Source organism: Phocoena phocoena, chromosome X (assembly GCF_963924675.1).
Source record: "Phocoena phocoena chromosome X, mPhoPho1.1, whole genome shotgun sequence".
Lineage (NCBI taxonomy): Eukaryota > Metazoa > Chordata > Mammalia > Artiodactyla > Phocoenidae > Phocoena > Phocoena phocoena.
The window spans coordinates 10,006,780-10,026,196 of NC_089240.1; positions in this window are offsets into that span (position 1 = coordinate 10,006,780).

Sequence of the window (19,417 nt, forward strand, 5' to 3'; positions counted from 1 at the left end):
GATTTTCCTGAAGGCAAATGGCTGAATTCACACCACCAGTGAGACGGAAAGGAACCCATTAGTCAGCCTTTACTCAGTGTTGGGCAGAATTCATTCCTGCTGTTTTAATAAAACATGGGTTGGTAGCAGTAAAATCCTTGTACTTTAATACAATGCAGGTTAGTATTATGGCCTCATTTTACAGATAAAGAAACGGAGGCTCTGAGAGTCATCAGCAATCCTGAAGTGTCAAAGGTTACAAGGTCAGAACTCAAACCCAGGACCCGGGACTCTAGAACATTTGTTGTCTCCTTAGCAGTCACCCCTTAACTAACGCCACTGGGGAAAGATGATTTCACATAGAATTTTTTAAAAGTGAGGATGTCGCGGGTGATGAAAATGTGGCCCAAGAGTGTCTGAAAGAGAAAACAGCTCCCTGGTATGCCAGGTCATGAGATGACCAGGGTGTGAACATGAACTAGTAAACCACAATGCATATGGGAACGGCCCAGACGCAACTGACTGCATCATCTGGAAAAGTGGGGAAGCCTAGCAAGAAAGAATGCTGAGCAGAAAAGTGATAGAGGTTTGTGTCAAGCAAAGATCAACATCTCATGTTTCTTTTCACTTTAAGTAGTTATTCCTACTTGCACCATATCCCTTCTCCCTGAGCTGACGCAAGTTTATTGATGGAGTGCAAAACAAGGGGAGAGCCAGTTGGGAACAGACCTTCTTTTTAGATGGAGCCTCTTCTCATGAGACTCCAGCTTGGGGGCGAAGCTGTGCGATTTCAGTGACAGAGATTGCTTTCTTAGTAAACAACCTGGGAAATTCTTCCTCATCTTCCTGGTGTTCTGCATAGTTTTATCAATGATTTGGAGGTTGGAAGAGAAAACCCTAGATTTTAAAATCACTAGATGTTAAGGTAAGCTTTCTGGAGAGGCGGATGGCCGTGAAGGTGGGTACCTAACAGCTTGGAAGACAGGCCACGAGTTCAAAACAGATCAGAGGAAATTGAAAATGAATTCATAAACAAAACAGTACAACAGATAACTTGTTGAATGAGTATTAAAATGCAAGGCAGTTCTTCTGGTCGAGGTGGAGATGGAGAGGCAGGTTATAAAGCAAAAGGTCTATGGGTCATAGTTATGGCACCTTTGCTTCTGAAATAGACACCTCAGATGTATCATGACAAGCATAAACGTACTTCGTTTACACCGGTTCATTGAGTGCCTATTGGATTAATTCTGTTGGGTTAGTTACTTACTCAGTGGGTAGTTCTTGATTTTGGTACATTAGAATGTACTCTTTTTGCATTTCCAGCTTTATTGAGGAGTAATGGACATAAAATAAACTGCATGTATTTAAAATGTGCAGTATGATGAGTTTTGATTTATACACACCTGTAAAACCATCTCTGCAATCAAGATGCTGAACATTGCCATCATCCCTAAATATTTCCTGATACCTGTCTGTAATCCCTCCCCCTCCACTCTCAGGATCCAGGCAACCACTGACCTGTTTTCTGTTACTATCAATTGTATTTTATAGGCTAATTTTATATACATTAAATTGTACAGTAGATACTCTTTTAAACCCAGCCTGTTTTACTCAGCATAATTATTTTGAAAGCCGTGATGTTTCACGTGTCAATATTTCATTTCTCTTTGTTCCTGAGCGGTATTTCATATAGTTTATTTTTTGAAACTTGGTTGTTACTTCCCTGGATAGATAAGTCAGTGGACACATTCTTACTCTGTTTCTTTATATTATTTTTTTGTTTGTTTGATTCACCTCACAGACTCAATAAATACTTGTATTATTTAAGGATTTGCTGAAAAAAATCTCTTCCAGAAGATTCTATGAGAGGTTATTAATTCATTCACGTATTCAATCATTCAGCAAAGATCGACTGAGCCTTTACTAGTGTTAAAGGATAAACTGAGTTTAACTGAGCAAAAATTGATTTGATGGGGCAGCACCAAAACAGAAGTGGTCAGGAGCTCTCCACTGACAGCAGCTTAGGGAGAGACTTTTATAGTGAAAAGGCAGAAGCAAAATAAGGAAATGATTGATTGGTTGTAGCTTCAGGCCTAGATGGCTGTTTGGGATTGGTCGTCCTTATGTTTCAACTTGGTAACCTTGAGGCCTTTACAGGCTGAGATTTTGTTTTGCTTATGTAGGCCACCGGGGCATTAAAGCCACCTCCATCTAAGGGCCTCCTTGTTTAATCAGTTCAACACTAGGTCTCAGGCACTGTTCTAGGCACTGGTGATACAGAAATAAAGGAAACAGACATGAATCCAGCTCTCACGCCCTTATATTCTAATGAGAGGAGATGGACATTCGACATTTTTCAGCTTTACTGAGGAGTTATTGATTCTCGTGCTCATTTTGATTCTTACTTTCCTTTTTTATAAGCACAATTAAAACTTCTGTAGTATGTTAGAAGTTAACATGTGCAAATTGGAAATAATAGAAACAAGGTAAAATGTCATCAGACACCGTCCTAATGATGCAGCACAGATTGGGACCGGCTTCCATAAACTGCACGGAATGTAGACTTTGGTGTGATTTTCTCCGTCAGTCTCACAAGATTCCGTGGAAATCAGCTTTCCAATAGGACTTAAAAACCAAACCAAACCAAACAAAACTAAGGCTGCCTTAAATGGCCAGGAGTCAGAGAATGTGATTTCTGCATTGCAACTGCTCGCAGGTATGCAGCTTTTGTGTCCACCTGGAGGAGAGAGGAGAGACGGGGCTCACCGTTGTCTCCTTCCCCAACTGTGGGAATCAAGCCAGAGCATTTTAAATGGGGGAACACTCTCCGAAAACTCTAAGTTGGTCACGCTATGTTAGTAAATGTCCCATTTCAGTTCCGGCTGTAAATCTGGACCCGGGAATGTGTGTGCTTCGTTTATTTGGTTTGCGGGGAGGAGAGACAAGGCAGAGCAAACAAAGTTCAGCCAAGCCAGAATGTCTCGCTCAGAAATGGGTAGAACAGGGCCCCAAATCCGTAACCAAAGAATGCTGGACTCTTTCCCCAGCTGCAGAAAGGTTTTCGCATTTAAGCTTAGGAAGGTTTAAGGGAGGAATGTAAGGAGAGCGTTTCTGTAACCAGAGGAGGAGAACCTTCTATGTCTCCCTGCAGCACTTTGAGTCCAGTGCCATCTGGCACCCATCCAAGGCAACCTGAACTTTCTGAGAAACTTGACTTCCTGTTCACACCACCTCTGCGGACTGCAGGACTGGGGTGACTAAGGTGGGGAGTAGGGCTGCAGGTTAGTTTCAAAGCAGGGGGTGGGAACTCTGCTCCGACACGCTTAGGAAGTCTCCCAGCAGCAACTGTAAAAATGAAACTTTGAGCTCTAGAAGCTTCGTTCTTTCAACAGCAAACCTCACTCATGTGATTCTTAAAGATCTTTGGGGAGGACTTTAAAACATAAAACTATGGGCTTCTTAAAATCTAGAGGGGCCTTTACCAGCACCTAGCTCAACTCATATGTTACAAAAGAAGCCACGCAGAGCTGAGAGCTATTAAGTGACATTGGTGGGGGGCGGAGGGGAATGGGAACAGGGTCCATGCTTCCTGACTCTGAATGTGGTGCAGTTTCCTCCAAGGATTATAGGAAAGTGCGATTCTAAACACGAGGCCTTGGTTAGTTTTACCATATGTAAGTTATACCTCACCACGTGACTTAAAAAAAAAGAAGTGTATGTCACCCAGGCCTCCCCTGGAGCCTGAGTCTGTTTGACTCAGAGCCTGGGTGTTCCTGTGTTTTGCCTCTCAGTAGCATTGCTGTCACTATAGTGAATCCACAGTCCTTCTGTGGTTTTCGAAAGATAAGCTTGCTGAGTCCTGAGCCGGACAGGTCAAGAGCTACTAGAGCACCGTGCAAATTTCACTTCCGCATGGTATTAATCAGTCTTCGCCTAGAGGGGCCGTTATATCCGGGCCACTCCCTGCTTGGGGTTCAGGATAGAAAAATAAAACAGGGCTGGCCCCATGATGGGAAAGGGACATTTGGTATTCTTGTTCGCTTCCTGGCCAATTACAAAGTGTTAATGACATTCAAAGGAAACCTGTCTCCCTCAGTGATCTACAAATAAGGAAGGGCAACAGAAGGTTAGCCAAAGAAAAGACAGGGTCCTACAGGGAAGTGCAGAGCAAAACCAGTCAGCCCCAGTAATCACCAGAGGGAAAAGCATCCTGATCTACAAAGGAAAGACATCCCAGTAAATTGGAAAAGCAGCGCAGCCTGAAATCAGGTGGGACGGAGAGCTCTTAACCGAACCATAGCTGCTTTTTAAACCTCAAGGATTTGTTACTGAGAACCATTTCTCAAACAAGGTGATAGAATGAATGGTAGTCTCCTTAACATCCATAGTAAACACGGAAACATGCAATACAGATAATGTGTGTAAGAGGAGTTAGGAAACAAGAAGAGAACAGAGACAATAAAACTTTTTAACTTGGAATGGTAACAGAAACCGTTCTTTGATAACATTCTTTAGGAAGATCAACATAAAATTTTGTTTTGTTCCTTATGAACACTTTTAAAAAAATATTTATTTTGGTTGCGCTGGGTCTCATTTGTGGCAGGCGGGCTCCTTGGTTATGGCTTGAGGGCTCCTTAGTTGTGGCTCACCAGCTCCTTAGTTGTGGCACGTGGGCTCCTCAGTTGCGGCACGCGGGCTCCTTAGTTGTGGCATGCGAACTCTTAGTTGCAGCATGTATGTGGGATCCAGTTCCCTGACCAGGGATCGAACCTGGGCCCCCTGCATTGGGAGCATGGAGTCTTAGCCACTGCACCAACAGGGAAGTCCCCTTTCTGAACATTCTTGATGAATTTGGCTCTGGTGGTTAAAATGATATTAAATTCAAGATAGCAAATTTTTTCTTTGAGAGCATAGGCTTGCTGGTCAGGATCAATTAATTTTGATCCTTCCTACAGTTTTTTGGTTTTTTTCTTTAAGTTATTTTTGGCTGTGTTGGGTCTTCGTTGCTGCGCACGGGCTTTCTCTAGTTGAGGTGTGTGGGGGCTACTCTTCGTTGTGCTGCGCGGGCTTCTCACTGCGGTGGCTTCTCTTGTTGCGGAGCATGGGCTCTAGGCACATGGGCTTCAGTAGTTGTGGCACGCAGGCTCAGTAGCTGTGGCTCGCGGGCTCTAGAGCACAGGCTCAGTAGCTGTGGCGCACGGGCTTAGTTGCTCTGCGGCATGTGGAATCTTCCCGGACCAGGGCTCAAACCCGTGTCCCCTGCATTGGCAGGCAGATTTTTAACTACTGAGCCACCAGGGAAGCCCCAGTTTTGGTTTTTATCAGCTATAAGTCTTGGCTTTCTGGGGACTGAATCTTTTTATTCCCCAGCACTCTGAACCGAACTTCACTCCCAGCCAGTACTGCAATAGCTGAGCAGATGGGTTCAGCAACTTCTGAATTTCCCTTTTGGAAATTGCTGTGTATTTGATGATACCTATTCAATAGCTCTCCAGTCTCTTTTAAGAGCTGTTCATTTGTTTTCTCTTTTCTGCTGCTTTAGCCTTTCTCATCTCCACTTTGCTCTGTGGGCGTTTTTGCATGTTAGATCGCTTCTTTAAACACAGGATCGGGACTTCCCTGGTGGTCCAGTGGTTAAGGCTCTGCGCTCCCAATGCAGGGGGATCAGGTTCAATCCCTGGTCGGGGAACTAGGTACCACATGCCACAACTAAAAGATCCCACATGCCACAACGAAGATCCCGCACGCTGCAATTAAGACCTGGCGCAGCCAAATAAATAAATATTAAATAAATAAGTAAATAAACACAGGATCAAGATATGTTCCAGGGATGTCTTAGGCAACAATTTCTGGACATTCAAGTTCATGAAAAGAGGGGTCAGAAGATTATGAAGGGTGTTCAGCATGGCAGTGGGATGAATGAAAGTAATCACTTGGTTTGAGGCCTGGTTGCTTTAAGGTATCTATAAGGATATATTAATTCTCTGCTTTTAGAAATTCTCTAGTTCTAGAGATAATTCACAAATCTTGGGCGGGCTTGAGTACCAGGGTGGAGGACCTGCCACAGATTCAGGGCGCTTCATTTTGTCCTCTCCTACTTCGGTCACTCACTCCGGGCGAGACATGATTCTCCAGTGAATCTGCGAAGCTGAAGAGTTGCCCAGCCAATGGCTTGCAGGAGCTTGGAGCAGGCAGAATGTTCTAGGAGACGTGCTCTCTGTCTGTTTGCAACCCGGGTTTGCTTCAGCCTGGTGATGAGTTTACCATGATATGAACTGCACTGCTTCAGGAGGAAACAAAGAACAGGAAACCACAACAGAGGCACCCAGAGCTCACCTTTCACCCTGCCTGTCTCCTGGGCACGTCTCTTTCACCTGCTCTTCCACTGAGGAGCCCTTCCCCAACCCGTGCTGATCCTCTGCCTGCACCTTCACTGGAGCCCAGAGAGCACAGCCACAGGGCTCTGGTGGCTGAGGGTGCCCCCCACCTTCTCATGTCATGCAGGAGGAAGCAACCAACCTGAGGCCCCTCAGCTGCAGACGTAAACCCATTTCTTCTGCTAAGAAACTCTCAAAATCCTTTTCCACCTTCTAGACCAGCAATGCTAAGGATGGATTTGAATCTATCCAGGCCTTTTGTACTCCACTGGGCAAAGTGTCTGTTCTGTCTAAAATGATGGGCTCGGAAATGTGAGAGTCCCTAGCCCCAGAGATCAGGAACGATCTATCATGTCTACGGCTCTTTCCCCATCTCCACGCGGGTCCCCAAGACTGTGCCTGTGCCTCCTTTGTCACTGTTCACTCCTAGCACTCAGACTCCCTTGCTCATCCCAGAAAAGCCCCACTCCCATGGGAACATAGGTTCCAGCCCTAAGCACAGGCACAGTGGCACCCTGGGAAGTTCTGCCCCAACCTGAAACTCAACCTCTACACTTTTGTGTCAAGATTTGTCTCGACAGGATCATTTCCATTGCAGGGTTGGAAACCATCTTCCCCCTTCAAGTCAGCCCACCTTTATATCCGGGAGTTCTCAGTAACCCGAAGGGAATCCCAGCCTCCTGACACTAAACCCCACCAGCTCGTTCCATTTCCCCACCATCCTCTTGACGCCCCAATTAGCCATTGAGACATCTTGGACAATTTTAAGCCATAATGGCCTCAGGTTTCCCTCTGTTTCAAGCTACAGATGTGGAACAGTTAAGAAAGAAGAAAAATCTTGCTGATTGCTTTGTGCAACCATTCTTACTATTTTATAGCCCATATGGAGAAATACAATTTACAAATGCCTCATCAAGGAGTTTGGCTGAAAATGGTATTCCAGGCCTGTTCTGTAATCAGAAAAACACACACACACACCAACGAGCGGTATTCAGCTAAGAATTCAGTGCCAGCTCATTTCTTCTTTAAAGGAATGTCACATCAAGGAAGAATTCTCTGCCACAAAGCAGGATGAGATGTCAGGTGGAGACAAATGAGGATTACAGAGCTACTTCTCCGGCACAACCGCCTAGAAACAACCAAAAAAAGGATTCTGCAGTGTTTGACAGGCACAAAGTCTTTAAGAACTCCAAGTGTCCAAGCTAGAAAACCTTGAAGAAATTCTTCTCATTTCTCCGATGGGGCAATTTATCTCTTTTCTCAGCTGGAGTATTTGTGAGCTGTTTCTCAGAAAGAAACAACTCAGTACGAAAATCTTTAAGCCTTTGTAAAGGGAGGAAGTGTATTTGAGGCAACGCTGGCTTAAGGAAGCTAAAACACTTGCAAATGCATTTTTCACATACATTTTGTGAAGTAACCGAAGTGTTTAGGACGCACATGGTCACTTCAATTTTTTTTTCCACTACAGGTTATCTGCAAAGACCACAGGAAATGTTTAAGCAAATTTAAAGGCTATTTCTCAAGAGTTATTAGAATAAGTACAGTAATTTAGTGACTTGGTTTCTAACAACTCAAGGCCTGACTCCTCCCACACCCAACATCGGTCTCCACATGGTTATGTGACTTGGCCAACAAATAATAATAATGCTGGCTAACAAATTAGGAATGGCTTTTTAAAATGTTCACTCTTTTATCGCGCTCATTGAGAATGAACTTAAAAAAATGTACAACTTGGATTAGTAGACGGACAGAGGGAAAGACGGGTGGATGGATAAGCAAGTATAGCAAAATGTCAATGATGGAATCTGGGTGGTGGGAACATGGGTGTTCCCTATAGAATTCTTTCCACCTGGTATTATGTTTGAAATTTTTAATAAGAATTGTTAGACAAAACCTACCGCTCATTTTGAGAACATCTAGAAGTCTTAGATGTGCCTATGGGGCTAAAGGCTGGGAACATCCATGCTCTGTAGCCTGAATTAGTGATTTAAGCTCTGATGGCCAAGCAAACATTGCCGATTTATCATACGGGGCTGGTAGTGCAGGAGATGGAGGTTTCACTCCCAGGAGTCCTCTAGGTGCTTGAGTGTTTCATGTTCATTTAAATATCCACATTTTCTCCAATTCTTAGGCTCTTGGCAGAAGTTGTGTTTTGTTTGTTTGTTTTTACCAAGTCTCTCTCCCCCCCCCCCAAAGCAAACAACTTTTTATTGAAGTATAGTTGATTTACAGTGCTGTGTTAGTTTCAGGCGTACAGCAAATTGGTTCAGTTATACATATATACGTATAACTGAGTCAATATGGTGTGTGTGTATTCTTTTTCGGATTCTTTTCCATTATAGGTTATTACAAGATACTAAATTTACAGTTCCCTGTGCTATAAGTAGGTTCTTGTTTATTTTATTTATAGTAGTGTGTGTCTGTTAATCTCAAACTCCTAATTTATCTCTCCCCACCTTGGCAAAAGTTTTTACTGGAAATGCCACGGCACATTTCAGGCTCCGACTGTTTAAGGATAAATGTCTGCATTCATCTCTTTCAGAAAGCCTCCTCTCCCTGACACCCCTCCCCGACTGATGCCCCTCTTCTGTGTGCTCCTTTGTGCAAACTCTGTCAGGGCCCTTCTCAGTGGGCTTCTCAGGAGTGTCTCCAGCTAGTAGATTAGAATTCCCTGGAGGGCAAGAACAGTCTTGGTCAACTTTGCTTCTCCAGCACTCAGTGCACGGCTGGCCCATCGTGGGCCATCAGCAAACCCTGCCTTTGTCTGTAGGTGGATGACTGCTGTGTATTCATATAGGGGCGCAGGCCCAGGCTTTCCCATCAAATGGCAGTTAACCCACCCAGTCCTGAGAATGACACGTCTGCTTAGAGCAAGGGGTCCCCACATCGCTGGCCCCCGGAATCGCTGGGGGAATGCCAAATCACGCTGCTGCCTCCGTCCTACCTGCTGAGTTTCTGATTAACTGAGCTGGCATGTTTCCTGGGCCTCAGGACCTTAAAATCTCCCCAGGGACAGAAATGGGCCGGCTGCACCGAGAAGCCCTGGGTTGGGGCTTTTGGGGCTACCAGATAGTTTCACTTACTCTCTGTCATCTGATTCTCGGGACGGTCTAACAGGTCACGGGGGCAGTGGTTCCCAACTGGGGCCGATTTTGCGCTCCAGGGGACAGATGCCAGTGTCTGGAGGCTTTTTTTGGTGTCACATCTGGGAGTGAGGGCATCTAGTGGGTAGAGCCCAGGGATGCTGCTGAACATCCTACAGTGCATAGGACCGTCCCTCTCAAAGAATGACCCGGCCCAGATGCCACTAGGGCCGAGATGGAGCCACCCTGGCCTATGGCAACCTGCGTCCAGCTCAGGCATCTTAGACTAATTTCTTTGCTGTTATTCCTCTGCGCACGCCGTGCCCCTGCCCCACATAAGACAGACAACTGCGCAGCTGTTCGTTCCAAAGTGTGTCTGAGTCAACTGTTGGTGTTACAGGTGGGATTGTCTCCAACGAATGAGAGAGCTGACATGTGACGCGTGTGCCCTTTGTGCCAGGCCCTTCCTCCCAGGGCCATCTGCTTCTCCTGGGAGCCAGAGGTTCTAAATGCAAAAACTCAATTCATTCCACACGTCACACATTTAATGAAGGGTGTGAGCTCCATGTTTTAAAGACAACAAGTTGCCTCCGCTCCCCAGTAGGTCTGTGTTGTCTTAGTATAAAATGAATAATCTCCCGTGTTTCAAAAACCCCTTTGTTTGAGAAGCTCGGGCCTAAAACATTCTTCATCTTCCCTGCTCTTGCGGAATGGAATTGAGGTGCCATATAAGCCTCATCGCTAGCAAGGCACACTGATGCCCCTTCCTCGTAATCCCACCTCCTCCATCCCACTAGGAATCCAAAAAAATGCCTTTTAGGGCAAAGTCTAAATCACTTTTGCATTTTCGGAGCCACTTCTTATCTTTATTATTATGGACAATTGAGGTGACTGTGCTAATGGCAACTCCTGAATAATCTGATGAGAGGTCTATGAATACAGTGTTAAATGTCACAGTTAAAATAGAAGATACAGTAGTTACGGCTGTATTGCCAGACCTAGCACGATTCCTGGCATAAGGTTTACGCTTAATAAGCGTTGGCTGGATGAAACAGTGAAGTACTTGAATGAAACAGACGCAACAAATTCAAGTGATGTATAGAATGGAATAGCCAGAGTTTTTGTTTGAGATCGATGCCTTCTCTAGTGGTTGCAGAAAGAGGTGATAGCTGGCTTTCATTTTATTATTAAAGCATGAATAAAGCATATCAATATTTATTTTCTCAGGGAACCCTTAGCAGTGTTGGTGGGAATGTAAGTTGGTGCCTCCATTATGGAAACAGTCTAGAGAGTCCTCAGAAAATTAAACATAGAACTAACATATGATCCAGCAATCCCATTCCTGGCTGTTTAGCCAAAGGAAATGAAATAAGGCTCTGGAAGAGATATCTGCACCCCATGTTCATTGCAGCACAATTCAGAATAGCCGAGAAATGGAAACAATCTAAATGTCCATTGATGGACGAATGGATAACCAAAATGTGATGTATATATATATGAACATATATATGAATATTATTCAGCCTTAAAAAAGAAGGAAATTGTGCCATTTGAGACAACATGGATGAAACTAGAGGACATAATGTTAAATGAGATAAGCCAGACACAGAAAGATAAATACTGCATGATCTCACTTATATATGGAATCTAAGAAAGTTAAACTTATAGAAGCAGAGAGTAGAATGGTGGCTGCCAGGGGATGGGTGTTAGGAGAAAGGAGGAGATGTTGGTCAAAGGGTACAAGGTTTTAGTTACGTAGGATGAATAAGTTCTGAGGATCTAATGTACAGCTCGGTGACCATAGTTAATAAGACTGTACTGTATACTTACAACTTGCTGAGTAGATCTCAGTTGTTTTCAACACAAAAAAACAAAGAAAAAACCCACAGTAGTAACTGTGAGGTGATGGAAATATTACTTAGCCTGACGTGGCAGTCATTTCACAATGTATATGTATATCAAAACATCAGGGCGTCCCTGGTGGTGCAGTGGTTGAGAGTCCACCTGCCGATGCAGGGGACACGGGTTCGTGCCTCGGTCCGGGGGGGGATCCCACGTGCCGCGGAGCGGCTGGGCCCGTGGGCCATGGCCGCTGGGCCTGTGCGTCCGGAGCCTGTGCTCCGCAACGGGAGAGGCTGCAATAGTGAGAGGCCCGCGTACCACAAAAAAAAACAAAAAACAAACAAAAAAACCCATCATATTGTATTCCTTAATATACACAATTTTTATTTGTCAGTTATAAAGCTGGAAAAAAAAGAAATGACTTACAGCATCATCAGAATGCTGATTTACTTCTATCATTCATAAATTATTTTAATATATTAAAAAATGATTTTCTCATCCTGATATCAGTGTCTCAGTGTCAGCAAATATTATATGTTGTGAATGAGTATAATCCCAATATTCATATTAACATTTCCTGTTGGCAGACATTCATTACATTTTTCTTTAAAAGAAGGATAAACAGTTTAAAACAGGAAATATCTGACACGATTAGGTTTTCTTAAAAGAACTTTTGTGCTTTTATGAACATCTGACAAACATCCCCAGGAGCGATTTTTCCATTAGGCACAGAGCTGAGGGCCCACAAAATTATTTCAGTTTCTTCTAAAAATCAGAAGGAAAAAAATTAATATAATCCAGCCTGGATTATACTTGCCTTCATACCAACGTAGTCATAAAATATAATTTTTAATATCTTTTGTTGTTGAGGAAAGAGTTGGTGAAGGGCCACGTGCCTACAGCCCATGAAAGTTGTCCAGTGGTCTGGGATATCACCTCCCTACACTCCAATACTCTACTCTTTTCAAGTAAAAAGTTGTTTTCCTCACTAGCTTCTAATTTCCGTTTTTCAGAGAGTTTCATTCGATTGTCTGAATGACTATCTGGGTCTTTCAGTGGAGGGTGATTGCCATCTGAGGACATTTACATCCATGTGATTGACAGCTGAGGACATTTACATCCATGGACTGACTCGGAGTGGGGGAGGGGAGAGGCAATATATGGAGTGGGAATATACCAGCTTGCAGGTCAAAGGTGAGGGGTCAAAGATGACTCCATGATTCTCAGCTCAGGGATGGGGGTAGATGAAGGTGCAGTTATCTAAGAGATCTCAAATACCATGAGAGAGGAGATGGTTGTTAGATGTCAGGGAGAATGCACTGGAAAATGGCTAAGGCTGACCCTGGCAGAGATGGAGGAAAAGGAAGCAGCACTACAGACCATGACGCAGCAGCCAGAGGTGGGAGGACAAGCCAGAGAGCTGGATCCAGAGTTCTAGAGAGGACTGAGTTCTAAGAGTTATAGAGAGGTCAGTCAATTCAAAGAACTCATAGAGGTCAAGGAGGTTGAGGCTTGGATGGGCACCCCCAGCTTTGACCATCCGGAGGTCACCAGAGGTCTTTGCTTTGTAGTTTCTGAAGGGCTGTGTAGGGAGTAGTCAGATTGCAGTGGATAGATGATACCGAGAAAGAGAGGGAAAGAGAGTTCCTCCGTCTAGGGCCAGGGCAGTTTGGAAAAGAAGCCAGTGCCAGGGAGGAAGAGAGCATGCTGGTGTTTTAACTTCTGTCTCTCAAAAGTACATTTTAACAGAGAGAATGAAGTATCAATATAATCATCTAGATCAGGGGTCAGCAAGCTATGGCTCAGAGACCAACTCCAGCCTGCTGCCACCTATGTTTGTAAATAAAGTTTTATTGGAACACAGCCATGCCCATTTTTTTATGTATTGTCTGTGGCTGCTTTTGTGGTACAAGGGCAGAGTGGAGTAGTTGCGACAGGCCATCTGGCCAGCAAAACTGAAAACGTTTACCATCAGGCCCTTTACAGAAAGTTTGTCAACCCCTGTTCTAGGTCAACTTCCTTGATGTAAAGATGAAAAAACAGACACTCCATTATATTTCTACACCCATCTGCTGTCTTGTTCTGACAAAGCAGAAATGCCTCCTGGAATGATTGATTACCTAGTACAGCCCTCATCATCCACTGAATTTCCTCTCTCACTGAGGCAGATTTTCCTCCCCATTCTAGCGACAAATGGAAACTAGAGCCAAAGCCATGTCTGGCCTCAGAGGTACGGGCCTCATTTCAGGAATGTTTCTTGGGTACATTAATGAGCAGAAGTGACTTAGCTTCAGAGCTGTTTCTGAAAACGTGGAGATTAAAGTGAAAAGGAAATACTTTTGTTTCTGCCTCCATCATTTAGTGTGAATCAGAGTTAACAGCTCACAGCCAGGTTGCCAGTTCACAAGAAAGGATGAGGTTGCCCGAAAATCAAAATCACACCCGTTTCCTGTTTCTGAAGACGATTTCAACAATGTCACTGAGGGTTTCAAAGACAACAGTGGCTGTTTGCCAGAGCCAGACCAGCTCCAAGGGCCTTTGTTTGCATGATTGTTTGATGGGTCAACGCACCCACACCATTGTGTTCCTCTGTCTGCTCCCCACGCCCACTATTCTTTTGTTATGCATTAAGTTTCCTGCTGAAAATTAAATTTCCCAATTTCCTCTTTGTTGATCCAAGCAACCGATTATAGAGAAATTAGAAACGATTTGAGACACTCAGGGATTTTTTGAGCTTGCAACTGGCTATACACAAAGATGGTGGAACAATAATTTTGAAAAAGGAAAGATATTTATACTGATTTTTCAATCAATATTTACATATCTTGGCATCACAATTCCTCCCATTCACCCCATTTGAACACGGAAAGGTGCCTCTTCCTGGAGCTGTAATCTACTTCTCCCATCATCTTCCTCCCTGCTCATCCCCACACATCCCCCACACTATTTTAAAATTATGGTCCTGGACCCATGTAGGCCGTGTCACGGAGGCTCCAAGGCCAAAGCCACGCTCCCAGGCTACCTAGCATGTCATTGCCATCTACACTCACAGCTTCAGCTTTGGCATGGTTGAAAATTCTTCCAAGTAATGTCTGAGAGGGACATTTTTTTTTTTCTGGGGTGAGGCTACTATACCAACCCAGAGGGACACGGTAGATTTTTTTTTTTTTTTTTTAACTTTTTTTTTTTTTTTTTTCTGTACGCGGGCCTCTCACTGTTGTGGCCTCTCCTGTTGCGGAGCACAGGCTCCGGACGCGTAGGCTCAGCAGCCATGGCTCACGGGCCCAGCCGCTCCGCGGCATGTGGGATCTTCCCGGACCAGGGCACGAACCCGCGTCCCCTGCATCGGTAGGCAGAGTCTCAACCACTGCGCCACCAGGGAAGCCCGACACGGTAGATTTTTGATGACATCTTTCAGTACAGAATGTGCGCATGGAAGGATTGGAAGACTCGCTGACCAGAGGAGCCCCCAAGATTACTTTATGTGAACTCAAACTGCTAAAGAAATGATGAAATTTTCCCAGTGTCCTGAGCTTTGAGTTCAGATCCATGGGACCATGATAGACTTGAATGGTTGGACCTGTGACCACCACAAATGAAAATCAGACTCGAAGAAGGTTAAGAGCTTCTAGAGTCTCTTTGGGAAGTAGGGGCTTTAGGCCTGGATCCAGTGCCTTGAAGGTTTCCCTTGGGCACCATTTTGGATATGGTGACCACATTGTCTGAATTAAATGCAGGAGGCATGAACAAATATCCATAGACATGGACAAATATCTGTAGAGTATCTGAAGCACTACTGTCTCCAAACCAAGGTGACTTTTTCCAGGCTACATGGCACTTCTGTAATTTGTCACTCTCAAGTCTCCTATGAGAGGAGTGTTTTCTTGGGCCTGGTCATCCCAGTCTAGGTTGACGATCAAGATCCATGAACCTCAGAAACAAGATCCAGGGTCTGTGATGTCACACAGGTGGCCTCAAGGGGAGGACAGAGCGCTCTAGCCATCTCGCTCTAGGGTAAAGGCATGCAACCCCCGTATTGCAGTGAAGTGGCCTCCTATCTGAAAGTCATTGAGCTTGAGCTGAAATAGAATGACTGCCAGAGTCATGGTGCTCTGCCTCCTCGTTCCTTGCTAAATATCCATCAACCGGAATATAAGTAATCATTTATCGGCCCCCAGTGACATTTTAGTTAAGAAAATTTTTCTGTATTTACCTAAGGCCATCCCAGAAATGGTTTTCTAAAAGTGCTTTATTCATAGACATTTGCTGTCCTCTTTATGATTTAAAATAATTGATCATTAGTCAGTTAGACTTAATCAGTGTTTAGTATTGAACTGTCTCTGAATCGGCAGTGTTCTGTGTTCAAATTTCAGGTGAGTCAGGATTCATCAACACACTTGAACTTTGAACCTATATGAGTTCATGAATGCAAAAGGAGCTGTGACGCAGAGATAATCTTTGGACATTAGCATTCACCATAGCAATTACTGGGATAATCTTTCTTTATTAATTTAATTTTTATTTTATATTAGAGTATAGTTGATTTACAATGTTGTGTTAGTTTCAGGTATACAGCAAAGTGATTCAGTTATACATATGTACATATATCCATTCTTTTTCGGATTATTTTCCCATATAGGTTATTACAGAATATTGAGTAGAGTTCTCTGTGCTATACAGTAGGTCCTTGTTGATTATCTGTTTTATATATACTAGTGTGTATATGTTAATCCCCAATTCCTAATTTATCCCTCCCCCCCACCTTTCCCGTTTGGTATGTGATAATCTTAAAACATCATAGAGAGGACCTTCAAGATGGCAGAGAAGTAAGACGTGGAGATCACCTTCCTCCCCGCAAATACATAAAAAATACATCTACATGTGGAACAACTCCTACAGAACACCTACTGAACGCTAGCAGAAGACCTCAGACTTCCCAAAAGGCAAGAAACTCCCCACATAACTGGGTAGGGCAAAAGAAAAAAGAAAAAACAGAGACAAGGGCTTCCCTGGTGGTGCAGTGGTTGAGAGTCTGCCTGCCGATGCAGGGGACACGGGTTCGTTCCCTGGTCCGGGGGTATCCCACATGCCACAGAGCAGCTGGGCCCGTGAGCCATGGCCGCTGAGCCTGCGCGTCCGGAGCCTGTGCTCCGCAACGGGAGAGGCCACAGCGGTGAGAGGCCCGCGTACCGCAAAAAAAAAACAAACAAAACAGAGACAAAAGAATAGGGACGGGACCTGCACCTCTGGGAGGGAGCTGTGAAGGAGGAAAGGTTTCCACACAGTAGGAAGCCCCTTCACTGGCGGAGACGGGGCGGGGGAGGGGGTGGCGGGGGTGGGGGGAAGCTTCGGAGCCGCGGAGGAGAGCACAGCAACAGGGGTGCAGAGGGCACAGTGGAGAGATTTCCGCACAGAGGATCAGTGCCGACCAGCACTCACCAGCCCAAGAGGCTTGTCTGCTCACCCGCTAGGGCGGGTGGTGGCTGGGAGCTGAGGCTCAGGCTTCAGAGTTCAGATCCCAGGGAGAGGACTGGGGGTTGGCTGCGTGAACACAGCCTGAAGGGGGCTAGTGCACCACAGCTAACCGGGAGGGAGTCCAGGAAAAAATCTGGAACTGCCTAAGAGTCAAGAGACCATTGTTTTGGGGTGCACTAAGAGAGGAGATTCAGAACACCGCCTAAATGAGCTTCAGAGATGAGCTCGGACACCAGAGATGGGCATAAAATGCTAAGGCTGCTGCTGCAGCCACCAAGAATCCTGTGTGCAAGCACAGGTCAATATCCACACCTCCCCTCCCGGGAGCCTGTGCAGCCCACCAATGCCAAGGTCCCGTGATCCAGGGACAACTTCCCCAGGAGGGAAAGGAGGAAGCCGCAGGCTTGCCCCGCATTCCATACCCCTCCCTCTCCCTAGCCTGAGTGAGCCAGAGCCCCCTAATCAGTTGCTACTTTAACCCCCTCCTGTCTGGGTGAAGAACAGACACCAGAGGGTGACCTACACGTAGAGGAGTGGCCAAATCCAAAGCTGAGCCCCAGGAGCTGTGTGAACAAAGAAGACAAAGGGAAATTCCTCCATGCAGCCTCAGGAGCCTCGGATTAAATCTCCACAATCATCTCGATGTACCCTGCATCTGTGGCATACCTGAATAGACAACGAATTATCCCAAAATTGAGGCAGTGGACTTTGCAGGCAACTGCAGACTTGGGGTTTGCTGTATGCGACTGACTAGTTTCTGTTTTTTATGTTTATCTCAGTATAGTTTTTAGCGCTTGTTATCATTGGTGGATTTTTTTTTATTGGTTTGGTTGCTCTCTTTTTATTTTTTATTAAAAATTTTTTAAATATATTTTTAAATTTTTTATTTTAATAACTTTATTTCATTTTATTTTTCTTTCTCTCTTTTTTTTTCTCCCTTTTCTTCTGAGCCGTGTGGCTGACAGGGTCTTGGTGCTCCGGCCTGGTGTCGGGCCTGAGACTCTGAGGTGGGAGAGCCAAGTTCAGGATATTGGACCACCAGAGACCTCCAAGCCCCATGTAATATCAATCAGCGAGAGCTCTCCCAGAGATCTCCATCTCAATGCTAAGACCCAGCTCCACTCAACGACCAGCAAGCTCCAGTGCTGGACACTCCATGCCAAACAACTAGTAAGAGAGGAGCACAACCCCACCCATTAGCAGAGAGGCTGTCTAAAGTCATACTAAGTTCACTGACACCCAAAACACACCACCGGACGCGGTCCTGCCCACCAGAAAGACCAGATCCAGCCTCATCCACCAGAACACAGGCACCAGTCCCCTCCACCAGGAAGCATACACAACCCACTGAACCAACCTTAGCCACTGGGGGCCGACACCAAAAACAACAGGAAGTACAAACCTGCAGCCTACAAAAAGGAGACCCCAAACACAGTAAGTTAAGCAAAATGAGAAGACAGAGAAATACACAGCAGATGAAGGAGCAAGATAAAAACCCACCAGACCAAACAAATGAAGAGGAAATAGGCAGTCTACCTGAAAAAGAATTCAGAGTAATGATAGTAAAGATGATCCAAAATCTTGGAAATAGAGTGGAGAAAATACAAGGAATGTTTAACAAGGACCTAGAAGAACTAAAGAGCAAACAAACAATGATGAAGAGCACAATAAATGAAATTAAAAGTTCTCTAGAAGGACTCAATAGCAGAATAACTGAGGCAGAAGAATGGATAAGTGACCTGGAAGATAAAATAGTGGAAATAACTACTGCAGAGCAGAATAAAGAAAAAAGAATGAGAAGAATTGAGGACAATCTTAGAGACCTCTGGGACAACATTAAATGCACCAACATTCGAATTATAGGGGTCTCAGAAGAAGAAGAGAAAAAGAAAGGGACTGAGAAAATATTTGAAGAGATTATAGTTGAAAAATTCCCTAATGTGGGAAAGGAAGTAGTCAATCAAGTCCAGGAAGTGCAGAGAGTCCCATACAGGATAAATCCAAGGAGAAACATGCCAAGATACATTAATCAAACTATCAAAAATTAAATACAAAGAAAAAATATTAAAAGCAGCAAGGGAAAAGCAACAAATAACATACAAGGGAATCTCCATAAGGTTAACAGCTGATCTTTCAGCAGAAACTCTGCAAGCCAGAAGGGAGTGGCAGGACATATTTAAAGTGATGAAAGGGGAAAACCTACAACCAAGATTACTCTACCCAGCAAGGATCTCATTCAGATTTGACAGAGAAGTTAAAACCTTTACAGACAAGCAAAAGCTAAGAGAATTCAGCACCACCAAACCAGCTTTACAACAAATGCTAAAAGAACTTCTCTAAGCAGGAAACACAGAGAAGGAAAAGACCTACATTAGACCAGATGGACTTAATTCATATTTATAGGACATTCCATCCAAAAACACCAGAATACACTTTCTTCTCAAGTGCTCACTGAACATTCTCCAGGATAGATCATATCTTGGGTCATAAATCAAGCCTTGGAAAATTTAAGAAAATTGAAATCATATCAAGTATCTTTTCCAACCACAATGCTATGAGACTAGATATCAAAAAAAAACTGTAAAAAATACAAACACATGGAGGCTAAACAACACTGCTAAACAACCAAGAGATCACTGAAGAAATCAAAGAGGAAATCAA